General features: G+C 49.7%; 1 pseudogene across 1 annotated transcript; it reads left to right on the top strand.

Moving 5' to 3' along the window:
- Positions 1 to 163: 163 nt before the first annotated feature.
- On the top strand, positions 164 to 2406 carry LOC108539000 (uncharacterized protein C19orf47-like; annotated as a pseudogene). The gene is made up of 2 exons (XR_001888253.1): positions 164 to 169; positions 1098 to 2406. The product of XR_001888253.1 is annotated as an uncharacterized protein C19orf47-like (transcript).
- The last annotated feature ends 11229 nt before the right edge of the window (positions 2407 to 13635 follow it).

Genomic DNA, 13635 nt, shown 5'->3' with positions numbered 1-13635 from the left:
GCCTGCACTTCCTGCCACGGCCTGCAGTTCCACAGGCCCCAGGCATGGTGTGTAGTTCAGAGTACACCCTGAAGCCCACAGGGGCCTGACTCCGTGACTTTGGCCATGTCACTTAGGTCCTTTGTACTTCCGCCTCCTCATCTGTATAGACCCACCTCCAACGATGGCTGTAGGGTTAAGATCATCCCTGCATGGTGCTGGGGTGTGTGGTGCCTGTTGGTGAACTATTGCAGAGCTCCCCAGCTGTGTTTTCTGCCTGCCAGTGCCCTGCTCCACAGGGTGCAGCAACTCTGGCTTGCTCACTTCCAAGAATCTTACCATGAGGAGGATGAGAACACTCGGGATCATGTGGCTGGAAGTTCCAGCCCTATGAAGAACTGGGCACATAGTGAGTGCTCAATACATAGGATTATGCTTCCTGCCTTCAGGGCAAAGCGCATGCTCTTTTCTTTGCTAATTCATCTTGGAGGGCCTGGCTTCAAAGTTGGTGCCTCAGGGAAAGTTCCTCTGGACTGATGAGGAGCTACCCCTATCTTCTGCCCTCCAGCTCTCCTTCTCCGTCTAGAAGGCGTTACTGTTGTTCTTGCAGAATTATTTGTATCATTTCTGATGCCAAGCCTGTCTTCCCCACTGGACTGTGAGCCCCATGAGGGCAGAGCTGAGGCTGTCTTGGTCATCACTGTGTCCCTAGCACTGCCGGCCTAGGACCAGGTACAATATAGAGTTGGGACTCAAAATATCTGTGGAGTGAATGACCAGATTAATCTCCACTCATGCCCACCTACTGACCTTGCAAATGACCTTCCCTTTGTGCGGCATTCCCATCCTCTTCCCTCTTTATTAGACCCACTTCCAGCTCAGATGTCCCCTCTCTCAGGGAGTCCTCCCTGAACTTCTAGGAAGGTCAGGTACTTCCTCTGGGCTCCTCCAGTCCCCTGGACTCCCCACTTCGTGGCTCTCGCCACTATCTGGGGTGTCAGTGATGGGTGTTTCTCCCAACTGTGAGTCCCAGGAGGCCAGGCACAGAGGAAACAGCTCTCCATGAATGTGTGTTGAGTGACTCAGTGACTCATTCATCCTGTCTCTGACCTCCACAGCCCACAGGAGTCTTCAGCCGCCTGGGGCCACCCCAGAAACGGACGAGGATCTGGCTTGGGACAGCGACAATGACAGCAGCAGCTCTGTCTTGCAGTATGCCGGGGTCCTGAAGAAGCTAGGACGGGGCCCAGCCAAGGCCAGTCCCCAGCCAGCACTGACTGTCAAAGCCAAGGCCACGAGCTCAGCGACAACGGCCGCTGCCCCGACACTGCGGCGCCTGGCGCTTTCCTCACGGTCCGGGCTTGAGAGGAAGCCGGAGTCCTTGTCTAAAGTCAGCATCATCAAGAGACTGGGCGCAGCTACCCTTGTGCCCGAGGCCCAGGACAGCCAGGTCACCAGCACCAAGAGTAAGTCCTCAGCCGAAGTCAAGGTCACCATTAAGAGGACTCTGGTGGGGCCCCGGGGAGCAGCTCCAGCGAGGGCCTTGGTGCCCAGATGGACCACGCGGGCACTGTGAGCGTGTTCAAAAGACTGGGCCGCAGGACCTTCTAGCCCATGTGTGGGCGGGGTGCAGGCAGCAGAGCCCGTGGGCATCTGCCCTGGCCGCCCCAGGCTCCTGGCTTCATCACGCCTCCCACCAGCTCCTGGATGACACAGCTTGTCTCCCTCGGGCTCTAGAGCTAGGCCCGAGCATTCGGGGGATCACCCCATTTCTCCTAGCCTGGGATGGTCGTCGCAGCTGGCCTGGCCCGCTCCAGGACTCCCCTTCTCTCATGTCCTCTTTGCTTTCTTCTCTGGCTGTGGCCTTGGCAGAACCCACTTTTCTACCTCTCCCAAGTGCCAGGGGGCCTCTTCCTCTCCTATATTCCCCTTCCTCCCCCGAGCACGGTCTGCTGCCTCAGACCCCAGCTTATCAGCCCTCCCTATCCCCCCTCAACTAAGTGGGTGTCACCTGGAGGGCCTCCCTTCCCCCACTCCCCACTGACCTCCCTCACTCCTCTGCGCCTCTGCTGTGACTTCTCTCTCTCCCTGTCTTCACTCTGTTCATTTCTCTTCTGTTTTCTGTCCCTGTGGCAAGGCCCGACTGTCCGCTGCGTCCTGCCCGACCCTCCTGTACCTCCGGCCTCCCAGCGGCCCCCTCGTCGGCGGTGGCGTCGAGCCTGTTGAGACTGTTAGCCGCCCTCCACTCCCAGGCTGGAGGGACCTCTCCAGACCCTGGGCTGCGGCCGAGGCGCATCCGTTTCCCTGCCCTGGGCGTCTTTGTCTCTGAAAGTCTATGGCGGGTGGTGGGCAAGGGGCACTGAGAAGGGCGGCCAGTGCCTAGAGTGAAGACAGCTGCTGTTTTAATATATTTTCGTGACTTTCAAATCATTTCCCCCCCTCCTTCAGGGTGAGTTGCAGGACTGTTTCACACTATGCGCAGTGTGGGCTGGGGGTGCTGGCAAAGGGTTGGGCTGTGTCTCTAAAGGTCAGGCTTCCTGCACACACGTGGCCTATATCCCTGCTGCAAGCCCTGAGTTGAGGGGAGTAATGGCCACAGTCACCATTCAGTTAGGCCGCCCCCAACCCCAGTAAGCCGTAGTGGTTCTTTCTTCACTCTGTCCCCTCCCCCCATGAATTTCACCTGCCTCTGCCACTCTGCCTGTTGGCATCTTTCCAAATGATGGGCTCCGTTTGTGAGACCACAAATATCCACTGGTTTGGTCGCTCACCCCTCCCTGCTGCACAGCGCCCCTGAGCCAGGCCTGTCCTAGGAGCTGGTAGCAGGCAGTGAGCAGGGCCTCTCCAGGGATGGGGTGTAGGTAAAGCGGTGGTGCTGGCCAAGGAATCCGAGGAGGGGGAGAAAGTGGCCAGGGGCACTTCAGGGGTTGGGGACAGGAAGGCCTTTCAGAAGAGGTGATGTGGAGGCTGAGCTGGGAATGTGGCTTCATGAAGTTCAGGAGGAGAGCTTTCAGGCAGATGGACAGCCAGGGGCAGAGGTGCTGAGGTGGGAAAATGAACAGGAAGAAGGCTGATGGCTGTGAGTGAGGGCGGGTCCTGTGTCCACCACGAGGCAGAGGTGGGTGGGCAGGAGCTAGGTGGCTGGGGACATCGTGACCAAGGAGGAGGAATGTGCACAGTGACCCAGGAGTGCTGGATCGGGAGGATTTGGAGCTGGGGTGTGCTGAGCTGAGTTTCGTTTAGGATCATCACTCTGGCTTCTGTGAGGAGAAGGAATGGCTGGGAAGGCTGGGGCGGTTGCCACTGCAGCAGTCCGGGCAGGAAGCCAGGGCGGCTGTGCGAGGGCGTGGCAGTGGGACCAGGGAGGAGGGCTGCTTGGGCTGCTTAGGGTGTGCTTTGGAGGAAGAGCTGTGGGATGTGCTGATGTGTTGGAAGTTGGGGCCAGAGAAGATGAGAATCACAGGGCCTGCCTAGATATTAGACCTGAGCATCTGGGGGAACAGCTGCTAACAGAGAAGGGGAGACAGGAGGAAGGAGCAGGTCAAGGAGGAGGGAGCTGTGTTCTGACCACATTGTGCCTTTTAGGGTCCACGCTGGGACTCAGGGGGACACCTGGACTGGGGGTTCATGGCTGCTGACAGTATGCAGGGTACAGCTGGAATCAAAGCCAAGGGCCTTGGTTGAGCGTAGTGGCTCATGCTTGTCATCCCAGGACTTTGGGAGGCCGAGGCGGGTGGATCACGAGGTCAGAAGTTCGAGACCAGCCTGGCCAAGATGGTGAAACCCCCGTCTCTACTAAAAATACAAAAATTAGCCGGGTGTGGTGGCACATGCCTATAATCCCAGCTACTTAGGAGGCTGAGGCAGGAGAATCGCTTGAACTCGGGAGGCAGAGGTTGCAATGAGTTGAGATCGTGCCACTGCACTCCAGCCTAGGCAACAAGAGCGAGACTCCATCTAAAAAAAAAAAAAAAAAAAAGCCAAGGGCCTGGTAATACCAGCTGGAAAGGGAACATAGAAATGGGAGGGGACCCAGGATGGAATATGGGGCCCTTTCCCTGTTTAGAGAACAGGATCTGACAAAAAGAGACAGCCTAGGAAAGGTCAGGGGTTTGGAGGAGAACTAATGAGAGAGCAGGTAAAGATGAGACTAGATCTCATCCGTTTATTTATTTTCGTTGTGGGAAAATATACATCTTGTGAAATTTACTATTTTACCATTTTATTTTATTGTTTATTTTTTTTGAGATAGAGTTTTCTGTTGTTGCCTAGGCTGGAGTGCAATGGCATGATCTTGGCTCACTGAAACCTCCACCTCCTGGGTTCAAGCGATTCACCTGCCTCAGCCTCCCTGGTAGCTGGGATTACAGGTACCTGCCACCACTCCCAGCTAATTTTCATATTTTTAGTAGATAGGGTTTCACCATGTTGGCTAGTCTGGTCTCGAATTCCTGACCTCAGGTGATCCGACCGCTTCAGCCTCCCAAAGTGCTGGGATTACAGGCGTGAGCCACCACGCCTGGCCCATTTTAACCATTTTAAACTGTACCGTTCAGTGGCATTAAGTACATTTACACTGTTGTGTACCCATTACCACCATCCATCTCCAGAACTTCTTTCATCTTCCCCAAATCCAATATTTTCAGTTTTTCAGTTATGTCATACTGGAGACCGACTGTGTGTCACGCAGCGTCCCAGGTACTGGGGATGGGTTATGAAGGTCCGGACTTCAGGATGAGGGACAGCTGTAGAGAGCAGTGATAGACCCCTTTCCCTGTGGGGTCCCAGGCTAGATCCTCCTGAGACTGGCTGAGGCCTGACCTCAAAGGATGGCAAATGCTGGCCCTCAGATTCCAGGGGCCACCCCTTCAGGTCACTGCCACCAGGAGGAGCTCACACATGTACACTTTCCCTGCTGAGCTTCAGCCTTCTTTGTTTCCTAATAATTTCCTCTGATTCCACTTCATGCATAATTTTAACAACGGCGCCAGGCGCGGTAGCTCAAGCCTGTAATCCCAGCACTTTGGGAGGCCGAGACGGGCGGATCACGAGGTCAGGAGATCAAGACCATCCTGGCTAACATGGTGAAACCCCGTCTCTACTGAAAATACAAAAAACTAACCGGGCAAGGTGGCGGGCGCCTGCAGTCCCAGCTACTCGGGAGGCTGAGGCAGGAGAATGGCGTAAACCCAGGAGGCGGAGCTTGCAGTGAGCTGAGATCCGGCCATTGCACTCCAGCCTGGGTGACAGAGCAAGACTCCGTCTCAAAAAAAAAAAAAAAAAAAAAATTTAACGACGGCTGGGGTGAATTGGAAGAGTTCCAGTTGCTAAATTTAAGAGCCATGGTAATTTCTCAATGTGTAATAGGAACTGCAATGATATAAAAACATATATAGGTCATTTACCACATAGGGCTTAGCTGTGCCAGAGAGATTCTCTTATTGTTGTGCTTTACAGAGGCACAGAGAGGGGAGTTAACTACTGAAGGCCTCACCCAGCCGGCGGGTGGCAGGACTGGGTTTGACCCCAGGGAGCAGACTTCAGGATCCATGCCCCTTAATCCCTACCCTGTGCTGCCTTTTAAAATTTTTTATTTTATTTTATATTTTATGGAGATGAGGTCTCGCTATGTACCCCATGCTGGTCTCGAATTCCTGGGCTCAAGTGATCGTCTCTCCCTGGCCTCCCAAAGTGCTGGGATTACAGGCATGAGCCACTGCTCCCAGCCACCTGTGCTGCCTTGATTGCAGATTTGAAACATAGCCCTTTTGGAGAAGGGGCAGGACAGGGTCTTAAGACAGTGATTTTGGACCTAGAGTGGTGGCTTATGCCTGTAATCCTAGCACTTTGGGAGGCTGAGGCAGGCGGATCACTTGGAAGTCAGGAGTTCGGGACCAGCCTGGCCAACATGACAAAACCCCATCTCTACTAAAAATACAAAAATTAGCCGGTGTGTTTGTGTACGCTTGTAACCCCAGCTACTTGGGAGACTGAGACACGAGAATCACTTGAACCCGGGAGGCGGAGGTTGCAGTGAGCAGAGATCATACCACTGCATTCCAGCCTGGGCGACAGAGTGAGACTGTCTCAAAAAAAAAAAAAAAAAAGACAGTGGATTTGGACTTTCTAGAGTTGTCCATGTGTAGATGTCCGCACCAACCCTATTGGCTTGTCCTAGGAAGCATTTGCAGCTCGGATGATGCAGGCCTTGAGAGCCACATCCTTGTGACCTGAGCCGATGCCTCCTCCACCTCCCAGCTGCTCCGGAGTCACAGTGGCCCACCCGTTATACATTTGACTTGGCAGTTCTCCCACGCTCACCCCAACAGCTGTGACCCACAGGGGTACATTTTTTTTCCCCCCGACTCTATTAAGCACTTTTTACTTTTAGTTTTTTAGAGACAGGGTCTTTCTATGGTGCTCAGGCTGGTCTCACACTCCTGGTCTGAAGTGATTCTCCTATCTCAGCCTCCAAAGTGTTGGGATTACAGGCATGAGCCACCATGCCCTGTTAGGCATTTTTGAGCATAAATAATACATTCACAGCCACATTTGGTAGCTCATGCGTGTATTCCCAGCTACTTGTAAGGCTGAGGTGGAAGGATCCCTTGAGCCCAGGAGGCTGAGGCTGTAGTGAGCTGTGATCGCACCCCTGCATGCCAGCTGGGCAACAGAGCAAGACTCTGTCTCAGGAAAAAAAAAAAAAAAGTAAGAATACATTCACATGGTTCAAAATGCAAAAGATACAAAAGTCTCTCCAGTGAAAAGTATCTTCCCACCTCTCCTAGCCCCCTAGTCCCTTCCTCAGAGGCTGCCAGTGTTACCAATTTCTTGTGTAATCTTTCCAGTGAAGTACACACACACATACACACACACAAACACACAGCAGAACAGCATGTAGGACCCATGTACAAGCATACACGTGTCTTAGCAGTCTAATTTATTTAACCAGTTCCTGTTTGAAGGAAATTCAGGTTATTTCCAACCTTGTGCTATTACAAGTAGTCTTAGAATGAGCAACTTTCCTTACACATGGGATCAATTCAGGGGTGAATTTGAAGAACATATTATTATATTACATTATTTAAGTGCAAATACTGATAATGAGTCCATTGCAGATCTGAACTAGCCTCTCCTCCAAGATGATTGGCATCCTTCAGGTGATTTATTTACACAGTGACCACCCCATTTCATAAAGGAAGTTGGACTCTTCCAGTTGGAGACTGCTGGGTCACGATGCTGAGAGCTAACGTTGACTACCACCTGTGTGCCAGGAAGTGCTAAATCAACGCTTGGCCAAGTTGTTGGACTTGTCGAATCCTGAGGGCAACACCATGAAAGGCAGGGTCTTCCCATTCTTGTCTCATAAACAGATGAGGAAATGGTGGTGCAGCGAGCCCAGGGCTCATGCTGAATTGCAGAACCAGACCTGTAGCAGCCCAGCAGAGTGATTCTGTGTGGATGGTTGTCCTGAGACAAGGCCACCTCTGGACACATCCCTTCCTCTGGTAGCCCACATCAGTGGATACTAAAGCCAGATGCAAACTAACAGTACCTGTGGCAGGTGGCCAAGGCCCGGGCCAGCCCCAGTACCCCTTTCTCCAGTGCCCAAGCCCCTGCTGCTGAGATGAGCCAAGAATTGAGCTGCAGCCATCTCCACTCCTCCTTTGGGTATCTGACCTAACTTAGTTTGGTAAGTGCCGCCAACTATAGACCTCACTTTGAAGGCCTGTCGGGGTCCTGGAGCAGAGGAGACATTTCTCTGCAAAATCAGGGATAAATCTCTCTCTCTCTTTTTTTTTGTAATAGACTTTATTTTTAGAACAGCTTTATTTATTCATTTATAGACAGGGTCTTGCTCTGTCACCCAGACTGGAGTGCAGTGGTATGATCCCAGCTCACTGTAGCCTCCACCTACCAGGCTCAAGTGATCCTCTTGCCTCAGCCTCCTGAGTAGCTGGGGCTACAGGCACACGCCACCATGCTCAGCTAATTTTTAAAATTTAACTTTTTTGAGATAGAGTCTCACTTTCTCGCCCAGGCTGGAGTGCAGTGGGGCGATCTCAGCTCACTGCAACCTCTGCCTCCCGGGTTCAAGCGATTCTCCTGCCTCAGCCTCTTGAGTACCTGGGATTACAGGCACATGCCACCACGCCTAGCTGATTTTTTAATTTTTAGTAGAAATGGGGTTTCACCGTGTTAACCAGGCTGGTCTCGAATTCCTGACCTCAGGTGATTCGCTCACCTCGGCCTCCCAAAGTACTGGGCTTACAGGTGTGAGCCACTGTGCCCGGCCAATTGTTTTTTTTTTTTTTTTTTTTTTTTTTTACTTGTAGAGATGAGGTCTCACTATATTGCCCCAGCTGGTCTCAATATTCCTGAGCTCAAGCGATGTACGCACCTCAGCCTCCCAAAATGTTGGGATTACAGGCATGAGCCACCGCACCTGGCCTTAGAGTAGTTTTAGAGTTGCAGAAAAAATTGAGAAGATAATGCAAAGAGCTGCCGTATACCCCACACTCAGTTACTCCTGAGTGGTACATTTGTCACAAATTAATGAAACAGTATCGATCCATTAGTATTAATTAAAGTCTATAGTTTATTCAGATTGCCTTAGTTTTACCTAATATATTTTACTGTTTCAGGATCTCATATAACATTATGTTGTCAAATTTGATAACATTCTAGCTCCAGACACTTACATCGACAAATAAGGAGTTGTCATGTCTCCTTAGGTTCCTCCTGGCTGGGGCAGTTGCTCAGACTTTCCTTGGTTTTGATGCCTACTTTGATAGTTTTGACGAGTTCTGGTCAGACATAGGATGCCCCTCAGCTGGGATTTGTCTGATATTTTTCTCATGATTACACTGGAGTTACGTGTTTTCTGGAGGAAGACCTCAAAGGGGAAGTGTCATTTCATCACATACTGAGGGTACACACTCTTCACATGATTTGCCGCTGTTTTTGTTCGTCTTGGTCACCTGTTTGTCAAGTTTCTCCACTTTGTAAAGCTACTCTTCTTTCTCCCTTTACACCTTGTCCTCTTTGGAAGGAATTCACTGCACAGCCCCGCATGTAGGGAGTTGGGTGGTTTATGCTCCATCCACTTCCTTGGGGGCAAGGAATTTACATAAATTATTTGAAATTCTTCTGCAAAGGAAATGTGTCTCTTCTCATCTAGTAACTTATTCAGTCATTTATTTTTATGAGTTTGCCCTCAGGGATATTTACTTTGTACTTGAGGTTATCATCCAATGTTACTTTCTTTGTTTTGTCACTCACATTAGTCTGACTTTGGCCCTGGGGAGCTCTTTCAGTTGGTTCCAGAGCCCCTTTGACTTGTTATACCCTCATTGTTTTTGTGTTTGAGACAGTTTCACTCTTGTTGCCCAGGCTGGAGTGCAATGGAGCGATCTCGGCTCACCACAACCTCCGCTTCCTGGGTTCAAGTGATTCCTGTGCCTTAGCCTCCTAAGTAGCTGGAATTACAGGTGCATACAACCAAGCCTGGCTAATTTCTGTATTTTTAGTAGAAATGGGGTTTCATCATATTGTTCAGGCTAATCTTGAACTCCTGACCTCAGTTGTTCTTCCTGCCTCGGCCTCCCAAAGTGCCGGGATTACAGGCTGAACCACCGCACCCGGCTTTGTTTTTGTTTTTACTGTGTTCTTACTTTCAGGCTCTGGAGATGCTGCAGGCTCATCTTGTATATTTCCTGCCCCAGTGCTGGAGGCAACCATTTTTCCAAGGAGCCTGGTCCTTTTAATTGCAGAACAGTGGTGGAAACCAAGATCTAGGCATGAGATGTGCTTGTTTGCTACTGAAGCCTCCCTTCTTTTCTTTCATACTTTTTTTTTTTTTTTTTTTTTTTGAGACAGTCTTACTCTGTTGCCCAGGCTGGAGTGCATTGTTGTAATCTCGGCTCACTGCAGCCTCCGCCTCCTGGGTTTAAGTCATTCTCGTGCCTCAGCCTCCCAAGTAGCTGGGATTATAGAGACAGGGTCTTGCTCTGTCACCGAGGCCAGATTGCAGAGGCACAATCATAGCTTACTGTAGCTTTGAACTCCTGGGCTCAAATGATCCTCCTGCCTCTTGCCTGTAATTGTAGGAATTACAGGCATGAGCCATCATACCCAGTGACAACTCCATTTTAGAAAATGAAGCCTTAATATGGAACCCCAACGTGTAAATCATCCTTAAAAAGGAAAAGTGGGCTGGGCATGGTGGCTCATGCCTGTAATCCCAACACTTGGGGAGGCCCAGGCAGGCAGATCTCTTCAGCTCAGGAGTTCCAAACCTGGGCAACATAGTGAAACTCCATCTCTACAAAAAATTTAAAAATTAGCTAGGCATGGTGGCGCACGGCTATAGTCCCAGCTGCTTCGGTGGCTGAGGCGGGAGGATCACTTGAGCACGACAGGTAGAAGCTGCAGTGAGCTATGATCATGTCACTGCACTCTCGCCTGGGTGACAGAGTGAGACCCTGACTCGAAAAAATTAAAAATAAAAAAAGCAACTTATTACTGTAGGTTTAAGTGCTTATTTTGGATTAGTTCACGTAAACAGTACCAAATTCCAGTCCTTAAAAGGATATGAAATAAGACCATTGTGCACCCAGTAGACTGGCAAAAACCTTAAGTCTCAAGTGTTAGGGAAGATGTGGAGTAATGGGAAGATATACTTTGCTGATGGAATGTAAGTTGGTACCCACCATCTTGGAAAATAGTTTGTTAGATTGTGGTAAAAGTTGAAGGTGACACACTTTCCAACCCAGCAATTACTCTTCTAGCAATATACTCTGGAGAAACTTCCACGTACACACAAAAAGACATGTATGAGAATGTTCATAGAAGTGCTGTTTGTAATAGCATAAACGTGGAAACAAATATCCAGCAACTGGAGAATGGGCCGATTGTGGCATAGTTGTTCCAGTTACCTAATGCATCATTAATCACCCCAAAACTTCGTGGCTTAAATTAACAATCATTTTATTATCTCTTATAGTCCCAAGGGTTGACTGGACTCAATTAGGCTGTTATCACTTGGGGGCACTCATGTGATTTTTGTAAGATGTTGGCTGAGGTTGGTGTCCTCTTAAAACTTCCTCAGGCCGGACGCGGTGGCTCAAGCCTGTAATCCCAGCACTTTGGGAGGCCGAGACGGGCGGATCACGAGGTCAGGAGATCAAACCATCCTGGCTAACACGGTGAAACCCCGTCTCTACTAAAAAATACAAAAAACTAGCCGGGCGTGGTGGCGGGCGCCTGTAGTCCCAGCTACTCGGGAGGCTGAGGCGGGAGAATGGCGTAACCCCGGGAGGCGGAGCTTGCAGTGAGCTGAGATCCGGCCACTGCACTCCAGCCTGGGTGACAGAGCGAGACTCCATCTCAAAAACAACAACAACAACAACAACAACAACAAAAAAACTTCCTCAGATACCTGGTGGTTAACCAGTACTGGCACTTATCTGGGGCTCAGCTTGGGCTGCCAGCCAGAATGCCTACACATGACTTCTGCCTGTGGCCTGTGCTTCCTTACAACATGGCAGCTGGGTTTCAAGAAGGAGCTTCTCAAGAGCCAGAGGAAACTGTATGACCTTTTCTAACCTAGCATTGGAAGCCATAGGGCTTCATATCTGCCACAGTCGCTGGCTCACCAGATTCAGGAGGAGGCATGATAGATCCCATTTTTCAATAAGAGGAAGTCAACATCTCCTTGTAAGAAGAGCATGTGGGATGAGAACGTGCATTGTGGTCATCTTGGAAAATAAGACACTAATGTTGGATGCATTATGTTTTACGTATTGGATGTGGGATAGTGTACATGAATGAAAATGAACTAATGCTGCACATATCAATATGAATAAACCTAAACACAGAGTGAAAAAAGGAAACTGGGCCGGGCATGGTGGCTCAGGCCTGTACTCCTTGCGCTTTGGGAGGCCAACGCAGGTGGATCACTTGAGGTCAGGAGTTCCAGACTAGCCTGGCCAACATGGTGAAACCCCATCTCTACTAAAAATACAAAAACTTAACCAGGTGTGATGGTATAGGTCTGTAGTCCCAGCTGCTCAGGAGGCTGAGGCAGGAGAGTTGCTTGAGTCCGGGCGGCAGACATTGCAGTGAGCCAGGATCGTGCCACTGGGCTCCAGCCTGGGTGACCCAGCAAGACTCCACATCTCCCTTCATCATATCATGTGAGGGACTCTGCCACCTGAAGGGTGTGTGAGCCTGTGAAAGAGCAAGGTGTGGGGCGAGACAGTGGGGCGTCTTGTGTTTATTTTTATTTATTATTATTTTTTGAGACAGGATTTTGCTCTGTCGCCCAGGCTAGACTGCAGTGCTGCAATCTCAACTCACTGCACTCTCTGCTTCTCGGGCTCAAGTGATCCTCCCATCTCAGCCTCCTGAGTGTCTGGGACTACAGCTGTGTGCCACCATGCTTGGCTAATTTTTGCAGTTGTTTGTAGAGAAGGGGTCTGCTATGTTGCCCAGGCTAGTCTTGAACTCCTGGATTCAAGCAATCCACTCACCTCGGCCTCCCAAAGTGCTGGGATTATAGGTGTGAGCCACTGCATCTGGTGTGATGGTTTTTAAAGCTGAGCGGTGGGCACATGGTGTTCATTGTGTTATTTTTTATGTGTTTTTGGGCATCTCATTTTAAAAATAAGAATTCTGCTTCTACTCTGGGTCCCTCAGTCATCCAGTTCCCCTCTCCAGAGGCAGTCAGTGTTACTCATGTTTATGAGTTCTTCCAGAAATATGCTATATATTTACAAACATAATTGTATTTTCTTACTCAGATGGTTACATATCTAATAGTTTTACACTTTTCTTTTTTCACTTCATATACCTTGGAGATTGTTTTATATTAGTACATAAAGAGCTTTTAGAAAAACAGCTCTATTGAGATATAATTCATATGTCAGACAATTCACCCATTTAAAGTGGACAATTCGCTGGGCACGGTGGCTCATGCGTTTAATCCCAGCACTTTTGGAAGGCCGAGGCGGGCGGATCACCTCAGGTCAGGAGTTCGAGACCACCTTGGCCAACATGGTGAAACTCTGTCTGTACTAAAAATACAAAAATTAGTAGGGTGTGGTGGCACACGCCTGTGATCCCAGGTACTTGGGAGGCTGAGGCACGAGAATCACTTGAACCTGAGATGGCGCCACTGCACTCCAGCCCAGGCTGGTCTTGAACTCCTGTGCTCAAGTGATCCTCCTGCCTCAGCATCCCAAAGTGCTGGGATTATACATGTGAGGCACTGCACCTGGCCTGTATTCCTTTTTTTTTTTGAGACGGAGTCTCGCTCTGTCACCAGGCATGTATCAGAGTTTCATTCCTTTATTGGCTAAATAATATTCCATTGTATGGAGGTATTACACTTGTTTATCCATGAGTGGATGGACATTTGGGTTGTTTATACTTTGGGCTATTGTGAATAATGCTGCTATCAACATTCATGTACAAGTATTCTGTATAGACATATATTTTCAAATCTCTTGGGTATATGCCCTAGGAGTAGAATTGTTGGGTCATATGATAATTCTATTTTCAACCATCTGAAGAACTGCCAGACCGTTTTCCATCAGCTGTATCGTCTTTCATTTCCACCAGCGGTATATGAGGGTCCCATTTTCTCCACATCCT

The sequence above is a fragment of the Rhinopithecus bieti genome, unplaced genomic scaffold, assembly GCF_001698545.2.
Source record: "Rhinopithecus bieti isolate Rb0 unplaced genomic scaffold, ASM169854v2 scaffold_15776, whole genome shotgun sequence".
NCBI lineage: Eukaryota > Metazoa > Chordata > Mammalia > Primates > Cercopithecidae > Rhinopithecus > Rhinopithecus bieti.
Note: the sequence above shows the minus strand (reverse complement) of the source record. Positions and strands in the feature narration are given on the sequence as shown.